We start from the raw sequence: 10,442 nt of genomic DNA on the forward strand, positions 1-10,442 counted from the left end.
TAAAGATTTACAGCCTTGGAAACCCTATGGGGCAATTGTACTCTGTCCTATAGGGCCCTATGAGCTGGAATCAACTCGACAGCAGTGGGTTTGGGTTTTGGTTTTTGCTGGGGAAGTTTGACTTGTGGGTGATGGACCTGTATTTGTGCACAGATAAATAACTAATTTCATTTCTTGGAGCTTAACACATCTATGCTGTTCTGGAATATGTGTCATTATTGTAAGAGGTAGCACAGCTTTCTGAAAAGAGAATAAAAACGTCTCATGTAGATATAGAACCTTTTTTTTCCCATTTAAAAACACATAAAATGTTATGCTGAAGCCATCTGTCCCTGCTGCCTTTGCTGATTTTTAAATCAGCTCTAACCCATTCAGCCTCCTCAGATGTTAAATTACCAGCTACTGCTCTATTTTTCCATTCTTAAAGCTGGGATTGTATAACTGATTCTTTATTCAACCCTGGATTAGTATTTAAACTAGCTCAGGCATGTGAGGAATATACTTTCCTTTTTTAAGATGATATAATGTGAATTTATTAGTTGAATACTTGAGGGCCCTAAGATAAGTTACCCTGATTTCACATAACTCTCTAGAGCATTCCTTGCAGCCTGTCAGTGAAGAGAGGCTGCTGTGGCATCATTCAGATCTGCCAAATAAATGGCAACAATTTGTAACAATTCAGATGGTTCCCAAATACAGCTATGCCTCAGACTAACTTGGAGAGCTATATTAAACTGTGGACTTTTACACAAAGGGACAAATAGTGTATGATTCCACTTATATGAAATATCTAGGATAGGCAAGTGTATAGAGACCAAAGTTTATTGGTGGTTACTAGAAAGGGTGAGAGGGAAGAGAAAAGGAGATCTCACTGCTTAGAAGACACTGAGCTTCTGTGAAGACTGATGAGAAAATTTGGATACAGATAATGGTGATGGCTGAAGAACATGATAAACATAATTATTGTCACTGAATTGTATATGTGAAGAAGGCTGAAAAGACAAACGATTTGTTACATATATATTTACCACAATAAACCAAAAAGAAAAAAAAAATAAAGTGGACTTTTAAACCCCACTCCAGACCTACAGACCAATTGCTTAAGAAAATCTGGATTTCTGTATTATGATTTTTTTTAATTTTTTTACTGAAGATCCCAATGCAACTAACCACGTTATACTCTCTAATTGCTTGGGGCTAATGGGAGAAGATTCTTGGAAATGTGCAAGGAGGAAAAACATTCATATAATATTAGATTTTAAAGACATTTTAAAGAATATTTCAACTACCAATCAAAGCTATTGTTTTACAGAAGAAACTGAAGCCAAAAGAAGTTGAATTACTTTCTCATGGCAATAAACCTAGTTAATGGACAAATGGATGATTAGAACCCAAGTCTGGATGGTAAACTGAATTGTCAAATGACAAGTGTGATGGTTAAGATTGTGTGTCAGCTTGGCTGGACCATGATTCTCAGTGTTTATATGTGATCAGTCCCATGACTGAATATGCTGTGAGTAGCCAATCAGTTGAAAGGGAGTTTCCTTGGAGATATGGCCTGCATCCAAATATAAGCAGACGTTCTGGCTTTTTGCTCACTCTGGATCCTGCCGCTGCCTCCTGTTTATCTGACCTCTGGTTCTTCGGACTTAAGCTATCAGCTTATCTGCTAATCTTGGGATTCGTCAATCTTTACAGCATGTGAGCAGAGCCCTGTTCTCCAACCTGCTGATCTTGAGTTCACCAGCCCCTGCAGCTATGTGAATGAGGAGGAGCCTCTATCCTAATCCACAGACTTGGGACGTTCCAGCCTCTACAACCACATGAGCTGTTTCTTTGACATAAATCTCTATATACATTTATACACTTTACTGGTTTTGCTTTTCTAGAGAACCCAGCCTAAGACAACAAGTTAGTTGAAATAATAGAGATAACCAATAAGCATTCTGTATCTTTTGGTTATCTTATAGTCAGTGGAGCTCATTGTTCAATATCCAACTGTCAAGATTATTTTAATTTTAACTGTGTATGAAGTAATTTGATAAGAGCTATTCAAGTTAAAGGACAAGATTTTTAAAGGATAAAATTATATGGACAGATTACCACTCTGTTCAAAGCAATTAAAAAACTGGAGTTTTGGGGAACACATTGCAGACAAGGTCTTATGGACAAATCAGGAGGTAACACTAGGTGCTCCCTACTCCTTATCCCTACTTTGCATAAAGGAGATCTAGGGACAGCTGTTCACCCTCTTACCCTGTAACCCATCCTGCTCCTACTCCTGCTTCACCACTCACATTACCATCATTCAATGCAGAGGTAAAATGGAGAGGAGAAAAGCAGACCAGCCACAGAGAGGAGTTGGAAATACCATCTTGACCAGAATGAATTCCCAGTGAGAAGGGGAATACATATATGAGACTCATAACTCCACTACTCTAAGCATGCCTTTAAACATTTCTTTTAATCCACACAGAAATATATGAGCCCAGGGCTTACTATTGCCTCGTGGTAGAAAAGGGCTTTGTGTGGGCTATACTGATGCCAAGAGATGAGGAAGGAGGTGAGTGTCAAATTCTACAAGTCTCCCTATTTAATAATATAAAATATAAGCAATTTACTAACATATATTTTTTAGCAGGAGACCATAAAAAAGTGCTAAATAAATGCTTAACACTATTAATAACAGGAAGATAAGGGACTGTAATGTGAACATCTTTAGCTAAAGAGCAATTCTGCTAATTTTGCTATTAGAATCAAGGACAATTATATACAACCAGGTGTGTTGCAGATGACTTTTTCCTTTTAATATTTGAATGTGTACCAAGGGACTTTAATAATGATAGGTTTTAATGAGGTAAGACATTCTAAAATAAGTAAGTGATTTTCACTTGTAACAGCATGATGTGTTGAATCTACACCCAAAAATATCCACTGCAAAATCTACTTCTATGGAACTCTTATATTGCAAATCATAGCAATGATGCTTTTTATAAAAACTTTGCCTTTGTTGTTATATGTGTTAATTTTCAAGTGATTCCCTTTACTCATCTACTTAGATCTCATCCAATAAACACAATCTGGGTTGCCAATAAGACACAATATTGTGGTTTAGACATGCCAAAATTTGAATGATCAGTCATAAAAGCACCTAGTAGTTTAATCATTGTTTTATATATTATAAAACCTACAGTACCAGTTTCTATGGTCTTGTCATGGATTGAATTGTGTCCCCCAAATATATCTGTCAACTTGGCTGGGTCATGATTCCCAGTCTCGTATGATTGTGTAATCTGATGTGATTTCCTTATATGTTGTAAACTCTATCACTATGATGAGGTTATATGTGATCTCCTTACATGTTGTAAACTCTATCACTTTGATGAGGTTATACTGATGACGTCTACAAGATTGGATAGTGTCTTAATCCAATCTCTTTTGAGATATAAAAGAGAGAAGCGAGCAGAGACACATGGGAACCTCATACCACCAAGTAGGCCGTGCTGGGAGCAGAGCATGTCCTTTGTACCTGAGGTTCCTGCACAGAGAAGCTCCCAGACCACAGGAAGATTGATGACATCGACCTTCCTTTAGAGCCGATGGAGAAAGCGTTCCCCTGCAGCTGACGCCCTGAATTTGGACTTGTAGCCTACTAGACTGTGACAGAATAAAGTTCTCTTTGTAAAGCCATCCACTTGTGGTATTTCTGTTGGAGCAGCACTAAATGACTAAGACAAGTCTCTCACTTCTCTTTCTTGATCTCAAATACATTTACTGGCCCCAAACCACAGTATTTTGCTAAGGTATTTATGGGCAGCCAGTTAAATATGGATTTTAATGGGAAAAACAAAAATGTGCAAAAGGTGCAGTAACTCTATACAAAGATTGTTGTTATTGTTGTGTGCCGTTGAGTCAACATACACTGATCCCATGTGACAGAGTAGAATGGCCTCATAGGGTTTCCTAGGCTGTAATCTTTATGGAAACAGATGGCCAGGTCTTTCTCGCTTGGAACCACTGCGTGTGTTCAAACCGCCAACCTTTCGGTTAGTAGCCAGGCACTTAAATATTGTGCCACCAGGGCTCCTTGTCCAGATATTATGCCTCATCATGTCTATAATACTCTGCTTCCCATTGTTTATGCAATGTCTTGCAAATAGTAGGCGTTCAGTATAGGTTTGTTGAATAAATAAGTAAGCTCTCAAACAAAGCTCTATAAACATTTCAGGAAGAAATTATCTCACCAGGTTCCAGAATAGATCACCGTATTGAAAGATGACAATTCTACAGTTCTAGGGCACTTAGTGAAGAGCCAGGGTCTGTCCATCTCTAAAACCTAGGTTCTTTATGGCTGTTCTGTTTTGCCTTAAGATGTCCCTAGTAATTTTAAAACATAAAGCATAAAACCTTATCCTCTTTTTACCCTCTTGCACTCTGTTGTGACATTGCCCTCTATCTGATAGATCAGCCTGAGAGTCACATAAGCTGAAGTTGGCCGTGAAATTGCTGTGTGTCTAATGGATAAGTCACTTAACCTATCTGAGCCAGTTTTTGTTCCTTAATAGTTCTTATGTTTCAACTTTAAAACATGATGCTTGAAGTAAACAATCCAGCTTTAAAATTCTATACAAATAAATAAGTAGATAAGTTGATGATACGACTGGATCAAAATAACTTATAATAGAATAACCAAATCAGTGATACTATTTCCATAACATGTCTAGAAATTAAATCCTGTTTCATAACAATTTCCATCACAAATAGTTCAATTACTACTAAGTTTCTCCCAAGACACTAAGTGAATTCTGTCTTCTCCAACTGTCATCAGGAAGCAGTTGTCTTTACAGTACAGGGTTAAAAAGGTTGCATAGTAGGTGGGCTTACTAATACCTTGGTATAGCCCTGTTGGTACAACAGTTAAGCACTCGACTGCTAACCAAAAGGTTGGCAGTTCGAACCTGACCAGTGGCTCCATGGGAGAAAGACCTGACGATCTGCTCCCTTAAAGGTTACAGCCTAGAAAACCCTATACGGAAGTTCTACTTTGTCACATGGGGTCGTTATGAGTTGACATTGACTCCACAGCACTTAACAACAATAGCAAATATGTAAAACCAAAGCTTTCCAAAGAAAGTTATTTCAAGGGGAAAAAAAAAAAAGGAAGGAAGGAAGCAAGAAAGAAATGGAGAGGTGAAAATAACCTGTAACTGGATATAATTCCATTACATTACCATCACTCCACGAATGTATTTGTAACAAGCATTATTTAATTTTGTTGCCACTGTTAAAATCCAAAACTTTAATCATAATATGTTTCCACCACTGGTACTATTAAATAATCAGGTGTGTATTTCATCTCTGAGTGTGACTAAAATTGGAACAAAATACGAAAAAGGAATTTGATAAAAATCATTTTTTCCTCTTCTTGGAACCCTACAAAGAGAAGGACTCCCTAAGAACCTCATCTTTATAAAACTGTTTTCTATCACCTTTGGTTACTTACCTCGAACTGTATTAACTAACAGGGGATTTATGACTTAAAGGAATACAGCCTCTCCACTTGTGGCTGAAACTGATAAATAATGTTAGAAGCTTATCCAGAGTCTCACCTAAAGGGGAGAAATGTCTGGGTTTTCATGTCACTGTTTAGATTTTGTCTAATGCAAACCAAACACGTGATGACCATCAAAATAGGAACAGATTTATACTTGGCTGGAGCTGTCCTAAAAAATAAGGGTTAGCAGGAGGGCTGAGTCCCTGAAACTCGATAAGTCAAACTAAAACCATCAACACCTTAGGACACCAGGCACAGTCTCGTGGTTAGATGACAGAAAACTACTGTCCCTCTTCTGCTGGTCATTTCGTCTATAACTTGTATTTACTAGGAAAAATTATGGTACAAACTCATTCATTCATTTGTTTTTTCAAAAATTATTAACTGAGCACTAACTATGTGCCTGCACTGTGCTAAAATGTTTATTTTCTTGCGAACACGAGCTTATAAGTTTCCTTTTGTTGTTGTTGCTAGCTGCCTTCAAGTTAACTCTGACTCATGGTGACCTAATGTATAACAGAATAAAATGTTGCTCGGTCCTATGTCATCCTCACAATCACCGGCATTTCCAAGTCCAGCTGGACAATGTTCTGTTGTGATCCACTAGGTTTTCATTGGCTTATTTTGAAAAGTAGATCATCCGGACTTTCTTTGTGTGTCTTAGTCTGCAAGCGCCACTAAAACCTGTCCATTATGGGTGACCCTGCTGGTATTTGAAATAGTGGTGGCATCATGTTATGAATTGAATAGTATCCCAAAAAAATATGTGTTGTAAGTCCTAACTTCTATGTTGGTGGTTATAATCTCATTTAAGAATGCGTTTTCTGCCAGGTTAATTGAGACGGGATTAGTGTAGGGTATGTCTTGAGTTAATCTCTTACAAGAGATAAAAAGAGCAGGTTAAGCAAGCAGAGATCTGGGAAGAGAGATGCCAAGCCACATGAAGATCACCCAGGAGCTGAAACCCAAAGAGACAAGGACTTCCCTCTAGAGCCGGCAGAGATAGAAAGCCTTCCCTTAGAGCTGGCACCCTGAACTCAGACTTCTAGCTTCCGAAACTGCAAGAAAATTAATTTCTGTTTGTTAAATCCACCCGATTGTGATATTTTTGTTATAGCAGCACTAGGTAACTAAGACAGAATTTAGTACCAGAAAAGAAAGGTGCTGCTCCAACAAATGCCTTGTCAAAGAACAAAATCTCACACTCTACTAGGAGTGAAAGAAAAGGAGTTTTATTGAGGAATAGTAACAATTGCAGCTGGGCAGCACATAGTGAGATTACTAAGTGCTCCCAAGTAAACCTACTCCTCACTTATCCACTATCTTATTATTCAACACTTCGCCTTTATGACAGTAGTAAAAAATCCACTATCTGACTATTTTGCACACTAACAATGCATGTCTGGCAGTAGCGAAAGCTGAGATGAGAGGCAAGAGTAACGCTGGCTGTGATGATTAAGGTTATTTATCAACTTGGCTGGGCCATGATTCTCAGTGGTTTGGCAGTTATGTAGTAATGTAATTTGGCAGTTATGTAATAATTCAATTTGGCAGTTATGTAATGATATAGCCAACCTCCATTTTGTGATACGATATGGTCATTCATCCATTTTCGCATAATGCCAATTTTTCCATAATGACCTGATGTTTGGAATCTATGTCTATAAGTGAGGAATGTTTGTATAGAAAATGAGAAGGGTTTTTTATATAGAAGAAGTTTAGGGAAACAATACCCATTAGTGATACATTAGTAACTGTAAGTCATACATCAGTTAATCTACAGAAGTCCCCTGGTGCCATCCTGTGCAACCATTTTGTGAAAATGGATCCTCTTATCTTTGAAGGACAGAGGAAGCTTGTATAAAAGCATTCTTTCTGAGAACAGCCACGGTTTTGCCCCCCTCCCTTGTTCCCTCAGAGACAGAGCAGATTAACCTGGTACTGTTACTGTTTAACCTGAGTGTCCATCATTTTTCAGGTCTCCTAGCACAACCTACAATATGGAAGTGGTTTTAGAATTGGGTATTGGGTGGAGGCTGGAAGAGTTTTAATATGCCTAATAATAAAAGCCTGGATTGCCTTAAAGAGACTTTTAGTAGAATTATGAAAGTCAAAAGCAATTCTGGTGAGGGATCAGTAGGAAGTAAGAAGAGCTATAGAGAAAGTTTCTATTGTCTTAGAGAATAGACACGGCACCACCAACAGAATATTGCTAGAAATGTGGATGTCAAATGTGCTTCTGGTGAGGCTTTAAAAGAAAATTGTGAACATGTGACTGGATAATGGAGGAAAGGCAATGCTTTTTAAGCAGTGGCAAAGGACTTGTCTGAATTTTGTTCAAATGTATGGTGGAAGATAGAACTCGTAAGTGATGAACTTGGAAACTTGTCTGAGGAGATTTCTAAGCAAAACCTTAAAGGGGCCACCTGGTTTCTTCTTGCTGCTTGTAGTAAAATGTTAGAGGAAAGAGATGGACTTAAAAATGAACTGTGCAAAATGAAAACAAAACTTAAAGTTTTGGGAAACTGTTGTACAAACTAAGGACACATGCCCTAAAACTCTCACCAAGGGTTTGGTGACTCAATCTTTTTTTAAAGAGATTAAGCTTGTGACTGATGAGTCTAACCAACTACCACAGCATAAAACTCATCAGCTTAAACTGAAGTGGAAAGGGACAGAACAAAAGGAAAGAACGCTGCCTCTTGGAATTCTACTAGCAGGAAACAAGCCAAAGGAGTGACATCTATTGTCCTCCAAGAAAAGAAAAGAGCTATCCCTGGAGCAATTTGGATAACAGCAGAAGTATTGGAATGAGTACAGGAAGCAGGGCTGCCTCAGTCTCAAAGGATGGGGCCATGGCCCCCTAGGTTTCAAACAGATAGATCTTCACTGATTCAGTTTCCAGAGTGTGGGGCTGCCTTTCACAAGTGCCAGGGGAATGGGGCTGCTGCCCAAAGTGGGGAGACAAGACTACCATGCCCAAGGGGGCAGAAGAATAAAGACTGCTGGGGCCAAGGGGATGAGGTCGTCACTAAGATGGACTAGGAGAATGGGGCCTCCCAAAGCTGAGAGGGTAGAATTGCCATCCCAGTGGGCCTGGAAGGCAGAGCTGAAGCCCAGGGCTTAGGGGACTCCACCCAGAATCCAGAAAGTATGGGCAACCTCCAGAGTCTGGATGGTGGTGTCCTTTCCCAGATGGTCTCAAAGAACAAAGGAGTATTTTCAAGCCTTGAGAGCTAATGTAAATTGTTCTACTGGGTTTTGGACTTGCTGAATGCCTGTTATCCCTTCTTTCCTTCAAAATTCTCACATTTGTAATGGAAATGTCTACCTTGTGCCTGTTCCACCATTATAATTCAGAAACATACAACCTGTAGTCTAGATTTCACAGGTTCACACATGAAGAGGAATTTTGCCCCAGGATGGAATATGCCTAATGTCTCACCCATATTTGATTTAGATGATTCAGAACATGAAATTTTGGACTTGGAGTTGATTTAAGACTTTTTGGATGATGTGATGGAATTAAAGTGTTTTGCATGTGGCAAGGACATGAATTTTGGAGGGCCAAAGGGTGGAATGTTATGGATTGAACTATGTCTCCCCAAAATATGTGTTTAAGTCCTATGGTTATAATCCAATTTGGGAATGAGTTTTCTGTTACGTTAACTGAGGCAGGATTTTGTAGGGTGTGTCTTGAGTTAATTTCTTATAAGAGATAAATAGAGCAGATTAGGCAAGCAGAGTTTGAGTAAGAGAGATGCCAAGCCACATGAAGACTGCCCAGGAGCAAAACCTCAAAGAGAAAAGGACCTTTCTCGAGAGCTGACAGAGAGGGGAAAGCCTTCCTCTAGAGCTGGCACCCTGAATTCAGACTTCTAGCCTCCTAAACTGTGAGAAAATGAGTTTCTGTTTATTAAAGCCACTCATTTATGGTATTTCTAATATAGCAGCAGTAGGTAAGTAAGACATATAGCTTCTAGCATCACAGCAACACACAAGCCACTACAGTACAACAAACTGACAGGTAGTGGAATTTCCTTCTTCAGTATGAGCAATTTCCTGCTTTCAGAAATAATACAAAAAAAGTTTCTGAAAATGTGCATACAAGTCCAATAATGGGTTTCCATGTTAAAGGAAAGATTCCAATCCCCAAAAGCTAAAAATAATTATGAATCCCTAATTATATCTTTCTTTTAGTCATAGTATTTGACAATGCATTTTTCACGTTTTGTTCATGTTTTACATCATTCTCTTCTTCCTTAATTTAAGTCCCACATGCTTTAAGTGAGGCTAAAGATTTGCTACTTTCAATATGGCTGACAAATTTCAGCCTTTTCTCAATTATAGTTCATTTATGACGCCTCTTCTGAGCACTAGTATGAGTTATTTTATTTTGCCTTCTCCTATCTAAAGTAAGGTGAACACAATTTTAAAATTCAAACAATTGTGCAGATGCTGCTGTTTGGACAATGATAACAATATTCCTTAAAGACTAAAGTGTTGATTAGCAGGTCATACTATCTAATAATACCTCAAAGTGTTCATTTCTTACTACAATATAAATGTCCAAATATAGCATACAAAAGATATTTCCATGTTAATGTATGAAAATGTGGGTTTTAAGAAAGTCAGACCTGTGCTGAGGGACTGCTTTTATGTGTAATTGTATTTTAGAGGAAATTGACGGTGATTAGGTAGGTTTAGTTCTAATGTGGAGCCCTGGTGGTGCAGTGGTTAAGAGATTTGGCTGCTAACCAAAAGGTTGGCAGTTCGAATCCACCAACCACTCCTTGGAAACCCTGTGGGGCAATTATACTCTGTCCTATAGGATTGCTATAAGTCAGAATCGACTTGACGGTAACGGGTTTGGTTTTTTTCTTTCTTT

This window comes from Trichechus manatus, unplaced genomic scaffold (genome assembly GCF_000243295.1).
Source record: "Trichechus manatus latirostris isolate Lorelei unplaced genomic scaffold, TriManLat1.0 scaffold00173, whole genome shotgun sequence".
Taxonomy (NCBI): domain Eukaryota; kingdom Metazoa; phylum Chordata; class Mammalia; order Sirenia; family Trichechidae; genus Trichechus; species Trichechus manatus.